The sequence below is a fragment of the Hyperoodon ampullatus genome, assembly GCF_949752795.1.
Source record: "Hyperoodon ampullatus genome assembly, chromosome: 2".
Classification (NCBI taxonomy): domain Eukaryota; kingdom Metazoa; phylum Chordata; class Mammalia; order Artiodactyla; family Ziphiidae; genus Hyperoodon; species Hyperoodon ampullatus.
The window spans coordinates 132,255,879-132,280,354 of NC_136915.1; positions in this window are offsets into that span (position 1 = coordinate 132,255,879).

Below are 24,476 nucleotides of genomic sequence, written 5' to 3' on the forward strand. Positions count from 1 at the left end.
ACTATGGAGAACAGTATGGAGGTTCCTTAAAAAACTAAAAATAGAACTACCATATGACCCAGCAATCCCACTACTAGGCATATACCCTGAGAAAACCATAATTCAAAAAGAGACATGTACCAAAATGTTCATTGCAGCTCTATTCACAATAGCCCGGAGCTGGAAACAACCTAAGTGTCCATCATCGGATGAATGGATAAAGAAGATGTGGCATATATATACAATGGAATATTACTCAGCCATAAAAAGAAACGAAACTGAGCTATTTGTAATGAGGTGGATAGACCTAGAGTCTGTCATACAGAGTGAAGTAAGTCAGAAAGAGAAAGACAAATACCGTATGCTAACACATATATATGGAATTTAAAAAAAAAAAAAATGTCATGAAGAACCTAGGGGTAAAACGGGAATAAAGACACAGACCTACTTGAGAATGGACTTGAGGATATGGGGAAGGGGAAGGGTAAGCTGTGACAAAGGGAAAGAGAGGCATGGACATATATACACTACCAAACGTAGGGTGGATAGATAGTGGGAAGCAGCCGCAGAGCACAGGGAGATCAGCTCGGTGCTTTGTGACCGCTTGGAGGGGTGGGATGGGGAGGGTGGGAGGGAGGGAGATGCATGAGGGAGGGGATGTGGGAACAGATGTATATGTATGACTGATTCACTTTGTTATAAAGCAGAAACTAATAAAAAAAAAAAAAAAAAGAAAAGAAAAGAAATCTCCAAACAATAAATGCTGGAGAGGGTGTGGAGAAAAGGGAACCCTCTTCCACTGTTGGTGGTAATGTAAACTGATACAGCCACTATGGAGAACAGTATGGAGGTTCCTTAAAAGACTGAAAGTAGAACTACCACATGACCCAGCAATCCCACTACTGGGCATTTACCCTGAGAAAACCATAATTCAAAAAGAGTCATGAACCACAATGTTCATTGCAGCTCTATTTACAATAGCCTGGACATAGAAGCAACCTATATGTCCATCGACAGATGAATGGATAAAGAAGATGTGGAACATATATACAATGGAATATTACTTGGCCATAAAAAGAAATGAAATTGAGTTATTTGTAGTGAGGTGGATGGACATAGGGTCTGTCATACAGAGTGAAGTAAGTTAGAAAGAGAAAAACAAATAGCGTATGCTAACATATATATATATATATATATATATATATATATATATATGGAATCTAAAAGAAAGAAAAAAAAAAATCTGGCGATCCTCAGGGCAGGATAGGAATAAAGATGCAGATGTTGAAAATGGACTTGATTACACAGGGAGGGGGAAGGGTAAGCTGGGACGAAGTGAGGGAGTAGCATTGACATATATACATTACCAAATGTAAAATAGCTAGTGGGAAACAGCTGCATCACACAGGGAGATCACCTAGGTGTTTGTGACCACCTAGAGTGGTGGGATAGGGAGGGTGGGAAGGAGACACAGGTGAGAAGGGATATAGGGATATATGTATACATAAAGCTGATTCTCTTTGCTATACAGCAGAAACTATGACAACATTGTAAAGCAATTACACTCCAATAAGGATGTTTAAATATATATATGAACTAAGGAAGATATTCAGCTGTCTCGGCATTATTGGCTGGTGTCTGGGGAGCAGCACCAGCTTTCTTCCAATTAATATATGACATAAATTCTTGTTTTATTTTAACCACCACCAAATGAATAAGAATAAATTGAGAATTTTGTTTTTACATAAATGGAAATCTCTCTCTCTCTTTTGAAATTATTCTTTATGTCTCTTCTGAGTGGTGGTTTATTCACAGCCCAAGAGAGGTGCACTGAATTTGAGCCATCAAATATAAAAAGCAAATCTTCTGGAGTCAAGTGAACTACTCATGATGTTAGTAGTTTGTGCTGTTATTATTTATGATATATTTACCACTTTTCCTTCTAAGAGTTCAGTAAGCCATTAAAACTACCCATCGTCTATCAACACATTTCCCAGAAATGAGCATTTAATATAAACTTGATTTCCCTTGTACCTTTTGAGCAATTTTGGACTCAATATGTTTTTCTGATGAAAATACCAAAGTATCTTATTTTAAATAATTTTTAATGAATATTAAAAATATCATTCCTCTATGGAATAATGAAATATATGTGTTATCTTTATGAAACAGGTAAAAACACAACATGCCTCATGCAACTAATACTCAAACCCAACTATTTTATATAAAATTCATCTGGATTCTCAAAAAATGTCCATTTTAATCCATCTAATTTTATTTATTTATTTTTAGTTTCTGAATTTATTTTTTTATACAGCAGGTTCATATTTGTCATCAGTTTTATACACATCAGTGTATACATGTCAATCCCAATCGCCCAATTCATCACACCACTGTCACCATCCCCCTGCGACTTTCCCCCCTTAGTGTCCATACGTTAGTTCTCTATATCTGTGTCTCAACTTCTGCCCTGCTAACCAGTTCATCTGTACCATTTTTCTAGGTTCCACATACATGCGTTAGTACATGATATTTATTTTTCTCTTTCTGACTTAACTTCCCTCTGTATGACAGTCTCTAGATCAATCCACGTATCAACAAATGACCCAATTTCGTTCCATTTTATGGCTGAGTAATATTCCATTCTATATATGTACCATATCTTCTTTATCCATTCTTCTGTTGATGGGCATTTAGGTTGCTTCCATGACCTGGCTATTGTAAATAGTGCTGCAATGAACACTGGGGTGCAAGTGTCTTTTTGAATTATGGTTTTCTCTGGATATATGCCCAGTAGTGGGATTGCTGGATCATATGGTAATTCTAGTTTTAGATTTTTAAGGAACCTCCAAACTGTTCTCCATAGTGGCTGTATCATTTTACATTCCCACCAACAGTGCAAGAGGGTTCCCTTTTCCCCACACCCTCTCCAGCATTTGTTGTTTGTAGATTTTCTGATATGCCCATTCTAACTGGTGTGAGGTGATACCTCATTATAGTTTTGATTTGCATTTCTCTAATAATTAGTGATGTTGAGAAGCTTTTCATGTGCCTCTTGGCCATCTGTATGTCTTCTTTGGAGTAATGTCTGTTTAGGTCTTCTGCCCATTTTTGGATTGGGTTCTTTGTTTTTTTAATATTGAGCTGCATGAGCTATTTATATATTTTGGAGATTAATCCTTTGTCCATTGATTCATTTGTAAATATTTTCTCCCATTCTAAGGGTTGTCTGTTTGTCTTGTTTATGGTTTCCTTTGCTGTGCAAAAGCTTTGAAGTTTCATTAGGTCCTTTTTTTTTTTTTTTTTTTTACTTCCATTACTCTAGGAGGTGGATCAAAAAAGAGCTTGCTGTGATTTATGTCAGAGTGTTCTGCCTATGTTTTCCTCTAAGAGTTTTATAGTGTCTGGTCTTACATTTAAGTCTCTAATCCATTTTGAGTTTATTTTTGTGTATGGTGTTAGGGAGTGTTCTAATTTCATTCTTTTACTTGTAGCTGTCCAGTTTTCCCAGCACCACTTATTGAAGAGATTGTCTTTTCTTCATTGTATATCCTTGCCTCCTTTGTCATAGATTAGTTGACCACAGGTGTGTGGGTTTATCTCTGGACTTTCTATCTTGTTCCATTTATCTATGTTTCTGTTTCTGTGCCAGTACCATATTGTCTTGATTACTGTAGCTTTGTAGTATAGTCTGAAGTCATGGAGTCTGATTCTTCCAGCTCCGTTTTTTTTTCCCTCAAGACTGCTTTGGCTATTTGGGGTGTTTTGTGTCTTCATACAAATTTTAAGATTTTTTGTTCTAGTTCTGTAAAAAATGCCATTGGTAATTTGATAGGGATTCAATTGAATCTGTAGATTGCTTTGGGTAGTATAGTGTCATTTTCACAATATTGATTCTTCCAATCCAAGAACCTGGTATATCTCTCCATCTGTTTGTATCATCTTTAGTTTCTTTCATCAGTGTCTTATAGTTTTCTGCATATAGTTCTTTTGTCTCCCTAAGTAAGTTTATTCCTAGGTATTTTATTCTTTTTGTTGCAATGGTAAATGTGAGTGTTTCCTTAATTTCTCTTTCAGATTTTTCATCATTATTGTATAGGAATGAAAGAGATTTCTATGCATTAATTTTGTATCCTGCAACTTTATCAAATTCATTGATTAGCTCTAGTAGTTTCCTGGTGGCATCTTTAGGATTCTTTATATATATTATTATGTCATCTGCAAACAGTGACAGTTTTACTTCCTCTTTTCCAATTTGTATTCCTTTTATTTCTTTTTCTTCTCTGATTTCTGTGGCTAGGATTTCCAAAACTATGTTAAATAATAGTCGTGAGAGTGGGTATCCTTTTCTTGTTCCTGGTCTTAGAAGAAATGCTTTCAGTTTTTCACCATTGAGGATGATGTTGGCTGTGGGTTTGTCATATATGGCCTTTATTATGTTGAGGTAGGTTCCTCTATGCCCACTTTCTGGAGAGTTTTTATCATAACTGGGTTTTGGATTTTGTCAAAAGTTTTTCCTGCATCTATTGAGATGATCATATGGTTTTTCTCCTTCAATTTGTTAATATGGTGTATCACATTGATTCATTTGTGTATACTGAAGAATCCTTGCATCCCTGGGATAAATCCCACTTGATCATGGAGTATGAAATCCATATAATTTTAAAAATTGAATGATGAGAAGCACATATGTAATCAGCTTCCCCATGAGAAATAAAGTCTTGAAAAATTACTTCTCTAAAACTAGCTTCTTTACATTTTGATGTCTACCAGCAGTTTTATTTCTCCTTTAAGGGGATAAAATACTAGAAGTTTATGTCCCTACAGCATAAAGCAGGTCTATTACTGGATTGGATTTTTTTAGATTGTATTATTAGATACTTTTGAGTGACACTGTTGTGACCTAATGATGTAAATTAAGATATCTCAAATTTAAAATGTTGAAGCTCCTTAAGATGCATTATTAGAATCCAAGTTAGGGTTAAGTAAATTTAAGGTGATGTGCAATTGCAAAGAAAAATATATTAGGAATTTAGGAACTTCCAAATAACATTATCTATATTGCATCACAAAAAAAGCCACTTAAGACTGGAAAGTCTTTCTTATGTTTTATCAGATTCAAGTAAGCCAAGATGACTGACTGTCAGAATAAAACAACGCAACAAAATAGCCTTCTCAAGATAAATGACCTGTTGACAGTCTTAGAGAAACTAAATATGATGCTTGAAAACTATCAGTGCTTACTAAAATCTTCACTTTCATCATAAAGGCAATCATTGTATAACTGTTGATAGAATTATTCTGAGGGAATTGTCTATGCCCCTTTCACACATGAAATGTCTCAGTCAGTGAATGTTACTGATATTCACTTGTCAGTGGCAGGGTATTTCACTTGTGACTATGAGAAAATAAGAAGTGGGGACCACACTAAAATGCTATGATGCATCAAAACAGTATAAACCATGACTTGACTCATGTTAGTAGTGTTTTTGAAATAGAATATTTGATTAAGGGAGGTATGCTTCCCAGTATTTGGTCTGTACATGAACAATATTTTGGGGTGTTTATGAAACATTCATTTTAATTGGGAGAATTTGACGTTTCTTATTATTTTTCATTCATAATGTTGCTCTAGAAATGTGTAGAGAAAAAAAATGTTTCCTTCCATTCCAGTTCTACAAGGATCAATCCATTAACCACTGCAGTTGCCCAGGGACAGTGCACCCTGAGGGGAATTCATAATGGAGAAAAAAAAAAGGAAGCATTCTGTACATTACATATACTGGCCTCTGGATAGTTGAATATGCATATCTAGTGAAAAAAATTCAAACAACCCCAGATTCTTGCAACTTCCCATAAACAGAAAAGCACTGAAATCTTTAACTTGAGATGTCTGTTCTTTGAGATTAGAAGTAAACTTTTGAGGTTTGACTACATGGTTTTTCCAGCAAAAAAAAAAAAAAAAAAAAAAAAGTCATATACATCTTAGCTCCTCCTTTACCTCTGCGGAGCATATCCTGAGAGCTACCTGAGAGTCTTCCAGGTTATAGTGTTCAGTAAGGTCCCCAAATATAACTCAACTCACAACTTTTTCTTTGCACATTTTTATTTCAGTCAACGAATGCATTCCCAGTATCTTTGGTGAGATTTGTGGATGAATCTCAATTTACTAACACATAACATTCTGTGTTAAAATGTACATGTGGGGCTACCCTGGTGGCGCAGTGGTTGCGAGTACGCCTGCCGATGCAGGGGACACGGGTTTGTGCCCTGGTCCGGGAAGATCCCACATGCCGCAGAGCGGCTGGGCCCGTGAGCCATGGCTGCTGAGCCTGCATGTCCGGAGCCTGTGCTCCGCAACGGGAGAGGCCACAACAGTGAGAGGCCCACGTATCAAAAAAATAATAATAATAATACATGTGATGGGGAATTATTATTCACTTAGAACTAATTTTTTTTAAAAGGAAATTAAAGAGAAAATGAGAACTTGAGTTTTAGTTTGTGAAAACTAAAATACCAGATTATACTTGAGTGACTATAGGCATCATAATAACACACACACACCCCTACATTGTGACAACACACAAGAAATAGGCTTGATGTGGATTAAAATTATTGTATTGAAAACATATATTGACAACCTTATAGAAGAAAAATATTTCTCCTCAGAAGTAGTTATCACTTTAAACACTTAATTAGTTGATTAATTTATTTATTAAACAGATGTCTTCCTTTCGTATTAATGAAGTTAAAATTTGATCACTTGAGAACATTTTGGTACCTTAGTTCTCCCTCCTCATCTTTTTTTAAAACCTTTTATTTTGAAATAATGTTACATTTGCAAGAAGTTGCAAAATAGTACAGATTTCCCATGTGTCTTCCATCCAGCTTTCCCTGTTGAAAAGTGCTGGTGTGAAGATTCAAATGAATGATTTTGTTCTTTTCCTTTTAACGAATTATGCATGAGTTGCTGGGATAGTAACAAAATTCGTCTTCAAATGATTCCAACAAGAACTCTCTGTGTCAGATTATATCAGAGCAAAGCAAAATAATCAGTTGGTAATTTTATTTCCAGTGCCAGCAGCTTCTGTACAATGCTTATCCAGTTACTTTGACTTCCTCTCAATGGGAATAGTTTTGGCGCAGTTACATACTAAATGTCTTTTTTTGTCTAACATTTTCCCAATGTAGTTCTTTGGTGAACTGTGTAGTAGGTTGCTACCTAAAATGACTGTCTAGTATCCCCTTTCCCATGAAGGAGTCTAGCCAAAGACCCTCTAGAACAGATAAGAAAAATCCAATACAGAAATGTGTCAAATCGTATTAAATATACATTGTTAAGTGCCAAGTCTTACACAACTAATTCACAAGGAAAAATTAACTCTTTCTTTGTGGGACATAAAGAGTTCCTCTGTACACTTTAGTGAAGAATTAATTCTGAAGAGTTATATTTTTTACTCACTTTAATGTCATTTTTTCTTATTTTAACTTCTGTTTGAAAACATTTATGGACCATGATTTACTTTGCAGATACTATGCTACACTTGGTAGTGTAAAGCTAAATGACAATAATTTTACCTAATAGGAGCTCATAATTAAATGAAGTGATTTGGCCTCCAAGGATGTATGTTTTGTCATTACTGGGAACTACATGAAAATGACCTAAATAATGGTAAAATGGTAGAAATTGTACTGCTTTCTTACAGTTAAAATTATAAAATCAACACATTAGTAATAAGAACATAGATGTTGCAAAGTCGCCCTACATGACTGACTGCCTTTGGATTAAATTTATTAACACAGATAAAAATGAAGTGCAAGAATCCAATCAAGGATTATCGAACTTGACAACACAGGGAAAACAAAAAAGGATTTTCACTGCGCAAACTTTGTCAGTGTTCATCCCGGGGCTACTTAGAGGCCAGTGTAACACAATCTAAGAATCAACTAGCCTAGTTTCACAGTCAGCTGCTCTCCTATAATGGAGGTAGATGCATATAACTGTTCCATTTTTTGTATCATCCAGTCTAATCAACACTCTGATTATAATAATTTTAATATATGACATATTGAAAGAAAAACTAGCTTCTAAACTGACAATATAAGCTTGTAGGATTTCAACAGCTACGCTACGCTTGGCAAATTAAATGTGTAACCTTTAAAAATTAACTGATGATACTTTTTAGAGTTTTATATTTCCAAAGAGTTGTCATACAGTGCTTCCCTTGTCACAATTTTCCCTTTTTTAGCATTTTTCATTAGTGATACATTTGTTAGATTCGATGAACCAATACTGATGCATTACCATTAACGAAGTCCATAGTTTACATCATGGTTCACTCTTAGTGTTTTAAATTTCAATGGATTTTGACAAATGGATAATGCTGTGAATTCACCATTATGATATCACACAGAATAGATTCACTCACTGCTGTAAAAATGCCCTGTGCTTTACCTATTCCTCCTTCCCTGCCCTGATTTTACCTTATCTCTACAATTTTGCTTTTTCAAAAGTATCATATAGTTGGAATCATATAGAATGTAGCATTTTCAGACTGGCTTCTTTTGCTTAGCAATAATCATTTAAGATTCCTCCTGTGACTGAATCAAATTCAGGTCCAGTCACTTGATCCACAGCAAAGCCAATTTACAGATGCCAGGTTTTAGTGAAGGAAAGTATAGCATTTATTGCAGGGCACAAAGCAAGGTTAAATGGCAGCTCATGCTCAAAAGAGCCAAACTCCCCAATGGCTTTCAGGCAAGGGTTTTTAAAGACAGTGTTGGGGTAAGTGTGGTAGGATGCATTATCAGCTTGTGGACAATTTTCTGATTGGTTGGTGGTGAGGTAATAGGGTGATACTGCGGAGATCTAAGTCATCAGTCTTCTGGCACCAACCAGTTCAGAGTGTATGTGCTGTGGTCAGAAGTTTCCAATTGGTGGGGCCCTGGTTCCTGTAAAAACAACTCAAGAATGTGAGAGGGATTGTTATGTATATCCATCCAGGAGAAACAAAGGGTCCTGTGAGTCTGTTTTATGGTTGATATCGTTTTAGTTATTATTCCTTTTCTTGCTTGACTGCTTTTTCTTTGTTTCTGTTTTTTTCTCTTCTCTAATCATTAAATGCTTGAGTTTGTGCTTTAGAACACAGGGAAGGAAGGTCTAAGAGACTCAGGTTTTTTCCTACAAACAAGAGGTAGGGGACACAGAGGGGCTTGTGTCCAAGAGGCCCAGAAGGTCCTGGTCAGTTTTACTCCATGTCTTTTTGTGGCTTGACAGCTTATTCTGTTTTTGTTTTTGTTTTTTTTTTTATATAACCGAATAATATTCTAATGTATAGATTTATCACAGTTTTCTTATCTTTCAGTTTTCAGCAATTATGAATCAAGCTACTACTAACATTTTAATGCAGGTTTCTATGTGAATATAAATTTCAACTCATTCAGATTTGCTGAACCATATGATAAGACTGTTTAGCCTTGTCAGAAACTACCAAACTGTCTTCCAAAGCAGCTGTACCATTTGCATTCCTTCCAGTAATGAATGACAGTCCTGTGGTTTAATTGTCATCAGAATTTGGTATTGTCAGTTTTGAATTTTAGTCATTCTAATAGGTGTATAGTGATACTCATTGTTTTGATTTGTAATTTCCTAATGATATCTATTCTTTATTCCTAATTTGTAATTTCCTAATGATATCTATACTTTATTTATAAATTTATTTCTTTATTTCCTAATGACATATGTGTATGTATAACTGATTCACTTGGTTATAAAGCAGAAACTAACACACCACTGTAAAGCAATTATACTCCAATAAAGATGTTTAAAAAAAAGAGCAAGCCACAGTGAATCGTTAATGAACATTGAGAGGACAAAGGTGGCGCCCTCAGAATAAGTGAGATTATTGCAGGGACGTAAAATGTAGGTATCTTTGATTGAAGTTTAATGGAAACTATTGTTTAATTTAATAACAGAACTTTACGGCGATGAAGAGTGGCCCCGGCTCACCACAACTAGAGAAAGCCCTCACACAGAAACAAAGACCCAACACAGCCAAAACTAAAATAAATAAATTTAAAAAATAATAATAACAGAACTTTATTGTTAGCTGAGATGTCCTTTAAAATCTGATGCCTATAAACTTCTGATTATGCTAATTCAAACTTGTATCTCTCTTTCTTGAGCTTTCTCACCCTGTGTGACAAAGAAGGAGGATATTTGAGTTTGAGGATCATACAACCTCATTTTCCAGAACAGTTTAAATTTAAAATTATCTCTCTTTTATTTTCATAAACATAATTAAGGAAAGTTTAAAACATTCTTAAATGTGCCAGTGATTCATGGCAGATGGAAATTCAGTCAGGAATGGATTCTTTTCCTTCCCGTTTCATGACGAGTTCTTTTGCATAGCTGCTGTCTGTTTACAAGTTGTAGAGGGGACTATGTAACTTACTTCTATGCCTAAAGTGTTTTAACCCGTATGTATCTTTATAAAGTTGTATAAGTGTTGGTGAAGATAAGCAGTGAAGCAGAAGATCGGTTCAGGTAAACATGAAAAGGATTTGTATGTTGCAATAAAGAATAAGTTTTCACTGCCCTAAGTTGATATGTATATATCAGTGAAGATCTACATATTCTAAAAGGCATCATTACTTTATCAGTGAAAATACAGGGCCTTAGATTCTGACAGATCTGGTAGCAAACTTCAGCATCTTCACTTGACACTTTGTGTTCCTAGCCGACTGCAGTAAATTTTTGAGACTACCCTACTCATTTGTAAAATAGGGTTATTGATGCCTCCTGAACAGGGTATTAATGTGGTGTCATATTAATACGATATTGATAGTACACTGTAGATGCTCAATTGATGAGAGGAATTAATGTTACTATTTCAAGAAAAATGGAGTCGATGGCATTTAAAAACCTGTTTTTGTTTGTTTTCATTTATATGTAAAATTTATCATTACTAAGATAGTATTCTAACTCATTAGGATAGAGTAATATAATTAGAGAGATTGAAATACAGAAATAAGCAAATGACTAAGAGATCATGAAGAAGAGATTAGATGAATTGGGACCTAGAATCTGAGCATTTAAGCCAGATCTTTAAAGATGAGCAAATCATATTTGGTTTGGAATGGTAACAACTAGACTTTTTGTTTGTTGTTTTTTTTTTGCGGTACGCGGGCCTCTCACTGTTGTGGTCTCTCCCATTGCGGAGCACAGGCTCCAGACGCGCAGGCTCAGCGGCCTGGCTCACGGGCCTAGCCGCTCCACGGCATGTGGGATCTTCCCAGACCGGGGCAAGAACCCGTGTCCCCTGCATCGGCAGGCGGACTCTCAACCACTGTGCCACCAGGGAAGCCCACAACTAGACTTTTTAATATGACCAGGGACGATATGATAGTTCCAGACGTATTCAACATAATGTCCTTTATGGACTTATAAAATCCTACATTTCATAATATACATACATCAATGTGATTTATATTACAAATGCATAGAAAAACAAACAAAATACTCTTGCTTCAAAAATATTTATATTTGTTAAAATTTGCCCATGACATTTAGTGACTCTAACCATGTAAATAAATTCCTATATCCTATTAATGCTGGTAAACACAAATGAAAAGAGAGAGATTAGTGCATTTAGTTGATGTGTGTTTCTGTGTTTATATACCATTATTAGGTACCATGAATTACCTGTGAAACTCATGAGCATTCTTTTCTACTTCAAGTAATATATATACATATGTCATTTTGTCTGGAGGCTTTTTTTTTAAACTTTTCCCAATAAACAAGAGCCTTTGCAAACTAAGAGCCTTCAAAATGACCAGAGGGTCAAAGAATGTAACCCCTAACAGGTCATATGGTGCAACTATGATTTTCTCTTACAGGTGGCATTTAAACTATTATATTCCAATGACAAGAACCTCCTTGGAAACAGAGGAAAATGGCATAATGTAAGCTATTTCTGTGACCAGGATTTTGGCTCTAGAACGTGAAATAGTACATTTCTTCAATCTTAACTTACAATAAAATATGGTTTTGTTTGTGATAATAAAACAGACTACCCAGCAATAGTTGTTAAGGTTTTGGGAACATAGTTTATAGACTTATACCTAGCAGGTAATAAACTTTTTTATACAACCTGCTGTAATAAACTGGTAGATTCAATGGGGGTTAAGTCTAAACAAGCCAATATTTAATGAAATGTGATTCATAACATACGTGTAATATTTCAAATGGCTATTTCATTACTAGGTAGTTAAAATTAATTACAATTATACATTAATGTTTAGAATTATCTTAAAGGTTTGCTAGGCAGTACATTTACATATATGCCTGGAATTGGCATTTAAACAGGCATAACAATTTAATTCATTAACAGATTTTTAAGAATAAACCTTTTTGTCAAATATTATTCACTCATATAAAATCTGAACAGACATAATGGGGACATATTTTGTAATTGAGAGAAAGAAAAGGAAACAGCTGAGATTAGCAATACTCACAACCTTTCCAAAAAAATGAGAAAATTTTGTCTTTCTGATAATAAGTAACTAACTGACAAAAAAACCATCCAGAGGTGTAGTATTTTATGGCAACTGAATGTCATTTTTGTTTGTGTCTGCTGATAGCTGTGTAAATTAAGTCCTATGTTGATCACCAATACAGAAGAATATATTAAGACACATTGTTAAAAGCCCCAAACTCTCTTTAAATCATTTAAATATTGTTACTCCTTTGAAAGTTGTTATATGCATTACTTTTTTAAACAGGAAATGTGTGTGTGTGTGTGTGTGTGTGTGTGTGTGTGTGTGAGAGAGAGAGAGAGAGAGAGAGAGAGAAAGAGAGAAAGAGAGAGAGAGAGAGAGAGAGAGATTAATTACAGTAAATAGCATTGGTAGTATTGTCCTAATTCACCTCTTTCTGTTTCCATGTCCTATAGCACGAGGTGTCCTATACCTTCCACTAGAGACTGGATTTACTTCCCACCTCTTGACGTTGAACTCACTCCTCTGACTTGCTTTATCCACAGGGATATTAGCACACATAACACAAGCATGTTTGTTCGGTAGACTTTCTCTTTTAGGCTTCTGTTCTTTCTATAAGAATATAAAAGTCACCTCAAGAAGAACAAGAATCATAAGAACCAAACTTGAATCCAAAACTAACCTACATCTCCCAAACACAAGCCAAACGAGATATGTGAGCGAGATAGACAAAAGTGGATTTTTTTGTTTGTTTTTGGCTACAGAGTCTTATTATGAAGTATTATTGTGGCTATAGCTTACAACTCTGTTGTTTAGGTTCTGGTCATGCCCCAAGCCTTTGGTTCTGCGGCGGGGGTAGGGGGGGAAAACTTTGGTTCCAGGTGTTCTTCGAGGTAAAACTGCCTCCTTTGCTCATGCTTCAGCTGCAGGACTTGAGGTTTTGTTCTGTTGTCTCTGGAAAACGACTCATTATCTTGTTAGAAAGAGGAGAGGGCCAGTTTGGAGCTGGTTCTGAGGTTAGGTTACAGGTCTATCCATATTATTGCATGTATCATGTTTCATTACTGCCCAATAATATTCTATTGTTTGTGGGTCCTTTCAATAGTTGATGGACATTTGAGTTCTTTGAACATTTTTTCTATTAAAAATAATGCTGCTATAAATATTAGTCTATACAAGATTTTGTGTGGGCATATGTTTTTATTTCTCTTAGGTATATACCTGGGAATGGAACTGTTGGATCATGTGGCAACTCTCTGTTTAACCTTTGGAGAAACTGTCAGACTGTCAAAGCTGTTGCCTCATTTTACAGTCCATCAGCATTGTATGAAGGTTCACGTTTCTCCACTTGGTTGACCATCCTACTGACTGTAAAGTGGTATTTTGGTATGGTTTTGATCTGCATTTCCCTATGGGATAGTGATGTTTAATTGAATATCTTTTCATGTTTCTATTGGTCATTTCCACATCTTACCGAAATCTTTACTAAGATCTTTTGCTGATGTTTTATTTGGGTTGTCTTTTATTACTGAGTTGTAAGAGTTTTTATGCAATCTGGACACAGGTTCCTTTTTAGATACATGACTTGAAAATTGTTTCACCCATGCTCTGAGCTGCTTTTCAATGTCTTGGTGATGTCATTTGAAGAACAAAGTTGTTTTGTTTTTTTTGGTGAAGTCCAATAGATCTGTTTTTGTCTTTTGCAGCTTGTGCTTTTTTTTTTTTTTTTAAGGATAATCGCTTTACAAAGTTGTGTTAGTTTTTGCTGTACAATGAAGTGAATCATCTATATGTATATATATATTCCCTCCCCTTGGACCTCCTTCCCATGCCCCCCATCCCACCCATGTAGGTCATCACAGAGCACCGAGCTGAGCTGCCTGTGCTTTATAGCAGGTTCCCACTAGCTATCTATTTTACACATGGTAGTGTATATGTCTATCCTAATCTCCAAACTCAACCTACCCTCCCCTTCCTGCCCCCCTGCACCATGTCCACATGTCTGTTCTCTACATCTGTGTCTCTATTCCTGCCCTGGAAATAGGTTCATCTGTACCATTTTTCTAGATTCCACATATATGTGTTAATATATGATATTTGTTTTTCTCTTTCTGACTTAGTTCACTCTGTATGACAGACTCTAGGTCCATCCACATCACTACAAATGACCCGATTTCTTTCCTTTTTATGGCTAATATTCCATTATATATATATACCACATCTTCTTTATCCATTCATCTGTTGTTGGTGTCACACATAAAAGGCCTTTTTCTAGCCAAGTCCAGGAAGAGATACTCTGATATACAGGCATACTTCATTTTACTGCCTGTTGCAGACACAGTGTTTTCTACAAACAGCAGGTTTGTAGCTACCCTGTGTCAAGCAAGTCTACAGGCACCATTTTTCCAACAGCTTATTTTTAATAAAGGTAAGTACATTGTTTTTTCAGACATAACCCTATTGTACACTTAATAGACTATAGTGTAAACATAACTATTATATGCACTGGGAAACCAAAAATTGTGTGTGATACACTTTATTGCAGTATTTGCTTTGTTGTGGTGGTCTGAAACTGAACCTGCAATGTCTCTGAGTTCTGCCTGTATTTTCTGAAGTCATACAGTTTTAGCTCTTATATGTTGTTATTTTTCTCTTCTTGTTCTTTTGGCAATATGACAATGTACTTAATAAGAAAAGTTTGTAAAATAAGTCCTACTATATGGAGATATAATCTCCCCTGCTTTGTTTATTTTCCTGATTTTTTTCTGCTATTGTTGGTTGATTATTTGTTTTCTATGAAACGTTTTAAATTAGTTTGATGAAGAACTCTTATAGGATTTTTATTTGAGATTGCAAGAAAACTAGAGATAAATTTGTGAGAAATTAGCATATTTAAGTTATTTAGTTTTTTTAATCTACGATAATAGGCTATGGACTTTTCACCACCTTTGACTTCTCTAAACAATGACTATACAATCTCTGTTAGATTCTTGCACATCTTTTCAAATATTTACTCATAAACAATGTATATTTTTGATGCTATTGTAAATGTCATTTGTACTTTTAAGACAGTTTCTAATTTTTTGGTACTAAAATACAGTTTTTTTAATATTGAACACATAGCCATAAACTTACCGAATTCACTTATTTATGTCAATAATTTTCCTGCAGGTTTCTTTGTATTTTCTATATACACAATCATCTCAAACAAAAATGAGGGCACTTATTTTTTTCTTTCTAATCATTATTCATTTTCTTTCTTTTTCTAGACTAATTTTGTGAGCTAGATCCTCAAGTACAATGATGAATGGCAACAGTGATAGTGACCTTTCTTGTTTCTAATATCAGTATTTCACAATTCTGCAGAGATTGGCAGAAAATCTTAAGTAATTAAGTTCCATTCTCTTCTAAATAAGCGTTGAGTTTTTCAAATACTTATTAAAGTGATAAGATCACATGATATTTCTACCTCATTCTTCTAATGGGGTGAATTGTACTTTATGGTTATAAAATGCTAAAACAAATTAAAAGAAAACATCATTTGTTCATGAGGTATCCTCCTTAATGTTTTATTTAATTTATTAACTGTTTTAAGATATCTGCATGTAAGTTTATGAGATCAGCCTATAATTATTCTTTCTTATAGTGTACTTGCCTGACCCACTTGAAACATATAATTGTCATTTCTTATAACAGTGAAAATGAATATGTTTAAAACATATATTTTAGGGTAGGAGTAGATGAGAAGTCTGTTTGGGGGCTTGTTAAGTCAAGTACTCTTATTACTCATCCAAGGGGAGGTGGCAAGTAGGAAATTGGATATATAAGTCTCAAGTTCAGACTTGGTGTGAGCATCAGTGTTTGAAATTGGGACTATTTGCAATTCGTAGGCATTTAGGGTATTTAAAGGCAGGACACTCCATTCATACACCACTATTAAAGGAAAGAAGAAATTTAAGGACACATCCTTAATAAGATGACATGTAAAGTTCAATGAAAGGAGGAGGAACTATAAAATGAATTGCCAGTATGATAGGGGAAACCCAAAGGATGGAGACCTCAAAGTCAAGTAAAGAAATTGCCAGGTGCTGCTGAAAGGCTCATGTAGATGAGGTTTGAATTGACCTAGGAACTGGGAGTATCCTGGTCAGCAGTAACTTTGAAGAAAATTGTTGAAGTCTAGTTATGGGAAATAGAACAGAAAATATAATTAGATTTCAGTTGAGATGTTTGAAATAAAGTAACTGAAGTAATTAGTAAAGAAATGCTTTGAGGAGCTTTGCTGTAAAGATAAGGAGATAAACGATGATATCTCTGAAGGAAGATCTGAAAATAATAAAAGCTTTGTTTTGATTTGCTTTACTTTATGATTATACTTAACATATCTGTATTTGTATATCAGTGAGTCAGTATGGAGGGAAAATTGTAAGATTAGTGACAGAAGGGGGGCAATTGTTGGTTTGATGTCCCTGAGTGCTGAGGAGTAGATGGAAATGGGGTTATTAAAATGTCAAGTTAACATAGTATTCAACTCATCCCTAAATTCTGTATGAACTGCGCTATGTTTGATATTCTACGCTAAATTCAAGCAAAAGGGACCACAAACATATCTCTATAATTTCTATTTCTGGGATTTCCTCGTGGTCCAGTGGTGAAGAATCTGCCTTCCAATGCAGGGGATAGGGGCTCGATCCTGGGTCAGGAACAAATATCCCACGTGCCACATGGCAACTAAGCCCGCACACCACAACTACTGAGCTCACGGGCCTGAATAGGAGAGCCTGTAAGCCGCAAACTACAGAGCCCATGTGCCCTGGAGTCTGTGCATCACAACTAGAGACAGAAAACCCACATGCCACAACTAGAGAGAAGTCCATGCGCCGCAACGAAGATCCTGCATGTGGCAACTAAGACCTGACACAGCCAAAATAAATAAAAATAAAATAAAATAAACATAAAAACAAATTTCTGTTTCTGCTGAGGTCATTGATTATGCCATGTTTCAAACTTTTCTATATGCAACTGCAAGTAAGATACTTATCTCAGGATTTATTGTAGAAGAAAGGTCTCCTTTCAAAAATTTGTTCCCCTTTTCCTTGGAAATTCTTATTCTCAAAAAGAGAAATTTTTATAGGTAACTATATATTTTTCTCCTAATACCATGTTCTCCTTTTACTTTTAAAAATCTCCTGTGTGTATATATATTTTTTTATTTTTAATAAGTTAAATTAGGCAGGAATATACTTTTTAAATGAATGGAAGCAGCATGATTAAATAACATGATGAGCTAGAATTCTAATGAATAGCTTTATCATGTCAAGCAGAAAAGTAAGAGTAGCTTTCAAAATGTTTCACTATCGAAGAACCATTTTATTATTTTCTAAAATAAACCTCCTATTTATAGATACTATGCTTAGTAACTATACATTTGAGTGAACTTAACTGTCAAAGCCTCCCCAGTCACTACTGCCATAGGGCTTACAGTCCAATTAGTTCTGCCGTGGAATGTTTTGGGGGCAGTCATGGGGGCATATACAGAATTCTAAGGGATCCCAAGGGCAGATTTATGTATATACTACACTAAATAAGATGAAAGAAGACATCTAAGAAAAGTGATGATTAGCCTAAATTTTGAAGAATGAGTGTAGGAGTAGGTAAATAACTAAGGGAAAATGAATGTAACTCACCAGGGAATGCCTTTATATTCCCTCAAAGTGAGTATTTTACAATTAAATTCATTTTAACTAAATCATTCATAGTGTAAGTAGAGACATAAAAGAACCCCAAATTGATTTTGTGACATCTCAAATATACAAAACTTTAGTCATTGGAAAGTGTGTAGATATTCCAAGAAAAAAGCTGAGGGATTAAATATCTCCTAAAAGAATGTAGGTACTGCATAGGAAAAGGACAGTGGTATTTGGCAAATGTGTATAAATACAGAAAAAAAAATTAAAACACAGCACCAGTAATTTAAAATAAAAACTCCATAGTTTTTTGTGTAACTGTTTACAAAGCATATTAAATCATATTTAACCACATGATCATATGTAATTGATAACAATTATTCTTCCTTGTATATAATAGCCACACAGTTTTACTCAGAGATTTCTAAAACCTATTTTAAAATAAAATCTATTGCATTTATCTTGTTTAAATAAAAGTAAATGTTTAAACATGCTTAGTCTCATGCAAAACTATTACAATTTTTTATCATTTTGTAAGTACCCAATAATGCAGGTCTGATTAGAATGCTAGATGTGTGGAAAATGTGGAAATGAATGAGACAATTGCTATAAAGGAGATTTAATAAACCATAATGTGTGTGTGTGTGTGTGTGTGTGTGTGTGAGCACACACATGGCGAACGCTCAAAGGTATATATTATATTTGTTAATTCTTCTAAGCAAGACTATAAACAAGTTCTTATGGTGATAATCACTTTGGGTTTTCATGGAGGAAAAGATTACAGCAGGTGGTAGAGAAATTTAGAAGAAGCTTCAGAAAAGAAAAATAATTTGAGATTGATCCTGTTGATTTGATTTTGATAAACAATAAACGAGTGGATGAGAGAGGAGAGGAAAGCAGACTGGTATGTGGAGTCATGTGATTGATGTCACAGGGGAGAGGTCAAGCAAGTGTCCTCAGGGAGCAGAGAGTCCAATTCTGCCAGTAATTGGATCATGTGAACTGTCAAGTTTTAATCCCTCTCACAAATATACTGTTTCATTTCCATAATTCTATTCACTCACTAATTCCACAAGCATTTATTGATTTATTATATTCCAGAAAGGGCAGTACAGTCTGAGATGAAAAAGGTAAAGAAGATATAATTTATCACAAAGAAACAGAAATTAGTAGGAAAAAATGACTCATTAACAATTTATTGATCTGTGATAATTCCCATGCAATAACAATATTGCAGGTTAAAATGGTATTTGGATTAAAAGAATAGAGAGGGTGGCATTGGAAAACACATCCTGATTTTGGGTTCTGAAGTTGAACTACAGGAGTATACTGGAAAGGACAATGAACTGGAATTTATAAATCTACAGTTCAGATACTAGCTTGTTTATTCATTAGTTAAATCAATTCAGCCTACTGAATTGGCTGAGACGTGAACAGATCCAAGAAGAATTTATGTTTTATTAAATCAGCAATTGGAGTATTAGGGCCCTGTGGTTAACAAAGCCACATTTTGTTAATATGGCAGCCTAGGCATATTTAACACATTTTCAGAATTCCTGAGGGCATAGCAAATATCATCCAGATATGTGTGTTACCTTTAATTATATCACATGTGACATTCATGGTTTCAAATATTTTACAGAGTCTTAATTTTAATCTGTATAGTTTTAAATTGTGTGAGAAAATCAAGAGTTATTTTTATGATAGTTCAAATTTTGCAGACATTGAATTTTAGGGCTATTTCAGGAATTTTTAATACTGATTAATAGTTTTAAAACAGCACTTTTATTTTCATGTTCAATGTCATTATATTTTTATTTGTTTTTTTTCTAAGAGTTCAAATATTAATGCAAATAAATTTTTAAAAACTATTGAATAATATTCTATAAAAGAATTGAAGTCTAATATTCCTCAGTTAATTTTATATTTCAAAAGTATGTCCTAGAAATACTATTGTATGGAGTCATTTTGTGTTAAAATTCTTTCCACCTTCAGATCTATTATGAGTCTATGAAATATATATTTTATTTAAGAACAAGTGGTTATATTAAAAAATTATATATTTTATGTTTAAAAACCTATAGAATAAAAATGTTTTTTGCCATCACTTTTATTATATTAAATTATATTATATTTTATATTATATTTTATATTTTAATCCTCATCATTCAAATTTGTGCAAGTTATTTTCCCACTACACTTTAGAACAAGTCATTAACACTGACTATAAAATAAATAAGGAGAAGAACAAAGTCACCTATATAGTCTCAGAATATGTAGACACGCAAAAAGTCATAATTAGAACTATATCATAAATCACCAACTTATGCAAAATGTAATCTATTTATTGTCAGTCTTTAATGTTTCTTTAGTAACATAATTATTAATTATAAAACTGATATCAAAATGGATTTCTTTTCTAGTTATCTTCTTTATTGTTAAAACATAAATTTTCGGGCTTCCTTTGTGGTGCAGGGGTTAAGAATCCACCTGCCAATGCAGGGGGCACGGGTTCGAGCCCTGGTCCGGGAGGATCCCACATGCTGCAGAGCAGCTGGGCCCGTACACCATAGCTGCTGAGCCTGCACTCTGGAGCCCGCGAGCCACAGCTGCTGAGCCCATGTGCCACAACTGCTGAGGCCTGCGGCACCTGGAGCCTGTGCTCCGCAACGGGAAAGGCCACCGCGATGGGAGGCCCGTGCACCATGGCAGGGAGTGACTCCCGCTCACCGCAACTGAAGAGGGCCCGCCTGCAGCAGCGAAGACCCAACACAGCCAAAAATAAATAAGTAAATAAATAAATTTTAAAAACCACTAGAGTTTAAAATAATAAATAAATAAATTTTCCTGCTCAGTTCTCTATAAATCAATGGATTATTTTACTGGTTTCAGAACCTTTCTCTAAAGGAGGTAACATTCTAAACTGACTGCCACTGACTTTCAAAGTTTTTTATCTGCCACACAAATATGTTACATCTCTCTGTTTCTGTATATATGTCCCTAGAGGTTCTCTGCAGCATCTGATCAACTTGGTCCCTAACCAAAAGGTGACATGAAGTACATTTGTGTTGTTACTTCAGTTTTTCACCCATGGGGCATAGAAAGAGCAATACAAATCCCATTTGTAACCTTATTCAATTGTGAGAATCAAATGAAATAATATTTGAAAGTGCTTTGAAAACTAGAAAGCACTGTGAAAATATAAGGCATTGTTATTGGTATTAGGAGAACGACATTTTTCGGTCTGCATTATTTTTCCCTTCATCCTTGAAAAGTTATTACTTCAAATTGTATTCTCACAACCTCTGATTTCAATTCATCTTTGAAAATGTACACTGGATTGAAAGCAAGTTCTAGAAGAAGAGACACAATCAATGGGCTCCTTTATTTCCAGTTTCAGAGGTATTTACAGATGTTTTGCATATTGCAGTAGAGAAAAGGGAATCGAAATTTTACTCATTTTGATTGATTTGATTTAGCAGTCTCCACAGAAAGTGTGCATTGGTTATCACCTGGGTGTTCGCTATAATATAGAATCCTGGGCCCCCAGAAGATCTACTGAATCAAATTCTCAGGAGATAGGGCCAAGAAATAAATGTTTCTTAAGGTCCCAAGATGATTTTTTTAATACTAAGTTTGACAACTTTTGTGCTAGGGAAAGTTAGTATTGGATAGTATGAGAATAGTAAGCATTTGGTACAAGCCCAGATTTTAATAAACTGTAGCTATATTCTAATCAAACACGTTTTTAGTGGAAAAACATATTGAAGTAAGTTTTGTGATTTCAAGATTAAGCAATTAAAAAATATTTTCACTGAAAACAGATTTCAACATACTAAACTAACTAAAAAAGTTACAATTCCCCAGGTTTTATTATGCTTATTTCTTGTTTGAAATATAGCCACTGGTATAACAAATCATATTTGAAGGTCAAATTTTAAGGATTGTCTAAATAACAGGGGATACAGAATGATTAAGCAGTAAAATCCTGGCATGCAGGAGCCAGAGGGACATTTAATATAATTTTTTAAAATATCTTTATGGGAGTATAATTGCTTTACAATGTTGTGTTAGTTTCTGCTGTATAACAAAGTGAATCAGCTATATGTATACATATATCACCATATCTCTTCCCTCTTGCGTCTCCCTCCCGCCTACCCTCCCTATCCCACCCCTCTAGGTGGTCACAAACACTGAGCTGATCTCCCCGTGTGATGCAGCTGCTTCCCACTAGCTATCTATTTTACATTTGGTAGTGTATATGTCAATGCTACTCTCTCACTTTGTCCCAGCTTACCCTTCTCCCTCCCCATGCTCTCAAGTCCATTCTCTATGTCTGCGCCTTTATTCCTGTCCTGCCCCTAGGTTCATCAGAACCATTTTTTCCTTTTTTTTTTAGATTCCATATATAGGTGTTAGCATACAGTATTTTTCTCTTTCTGACTTACTTCACTCTTTATGACAGACTCTAGGTCCATCCACCTCACTACAAATAACTCAATTTCATTTCTTTTTATGGCTGAGTAATATTCCATTGTATATATGTGCCACATGTTCTTTATCCATTCATCTGTCAATGGACACTTAGGTTGCTTCCATGTCCTGCCTATTGTAAATAGTGCTGCAATATCATTTTAATAGTAGTATCATAATATTCATGATTACAGCATGAAATAGACTCATCCTGGAAACTTATTCTTTTTCATAAAAGGTAGAGCAGAATTAATCTGTATATGTCCTCCCCTTTTCTACCCACTGCAAAGACACATGATTATGAAATTCAGAGATGAGATGCCATAGAAAACTGGTGACAGAGAAGTTGAATTTGGGGATGTTGGTTGGTGTTTGATCAGAGAATTAGAACCACTTAGACTGATAGGGAATAAAGAATGTATTTCATATAATATGCCTTATATAATTACAGAAGTTGGTTAAGTAATCTATGTAAGGATGTTGCTTCTGTATCTGGTGTTGGGCTTGAACCAAACAGAGCCAGTAGGTGAAAAGGGAAGATGGAAATAAAAACCAGAAGAGTAAAGACACACCAGAACTCACAATGACAATCTGGAAACAAAAAGAACAGACTGAAATATGCATCTGTCACTCATCATCTTCAACCGCAGTGGTACAGGTGACCCATAAACTAAATTGGTAACCTTCACCACTGCATTGCCCATGTGGTTGGCCAGGATTTTGGAGAAGCCAAAGAAAGAGATCTGCTGGGATCTATGGATTTGTGAGTATGGCAGGTACCCCATAGCAAAAGTTTAGCCAGCAGATGAATGACAATGCATGGGAACCAATGTAGGATCTGGCCTTCACCAATTTTTAGAATGCAAACATGCTGCTACTTCAGGTCCACATTCTAAATCTCATGCAAGCTTCTTTTTGGCCAATTCTAATACTGAGACTTGTGAGGGGAGAATTCTGGAAAATGTGTTTCCAGCTTGGCTAACTTGACAAAGTACAAAGCCAGAAAAGTCCATACTTGTCAACCTGGCACCAATACCCACCAGTTTTAAATATAACTTAATGTTCAAAGGAGAAAATAGAAGAATTATGCTTCTGCTTAATATTACACAGCTTGGCTACACATAACCAAAACATAGAAACCCACTCCTCACAAAAAATACAAATTCCCATTCTTTTCTTTAGGTGATAGTCAGATGTTCATTTCTCTGCTGAGTTACATTTTCCCTTTTAATAGCCTATAAGTTCAATGCTTGATATAAAATTACCTAACATTTACAGTTTTAAATTAACTGGTCAATGGAAAGAAAAGAAAAAAGGGGGGTGGTTAGAATAAATACATTCAAATCACAATAAAGAGGAAATATTCATAACAATTACTGTCCTCATCCTGCAACTGGACATATGATCATATCTGATATTTATGACATTCTTCTTTTACTACTCTATATATTCCTTCTGTTCACAGCAAGGAACTCAGTGGTCATGAATACTTGCTTGGTGGGCTGACCCAAAGCTTCATTCCTAAAGAGTCTGGGCCATTATCTGTACTCCTGGTATTGGTTTGTTGTAGTTTACCATTTTCTCTAATCACAGGGCATGGTATTTTTTTAGAGACATTCTATGGATCTTCTGAATTCCAGACATACTCCTTCTCATTTCTGATGTGTAATAGCAACCATTGCCCTTTAGTTGGGATAAGTCACTCTGCCCAGTACAGTAGTCAACGTTTTGCCTGCTGATTCCCTGTCAAGAGAAGGCCAAATTGGCCAGATGGTATCTTGTCTTCAAGTTTAATGGAACTCTTGCTGGATTCCCTGATGAAATCATTTTCCTTTTGGG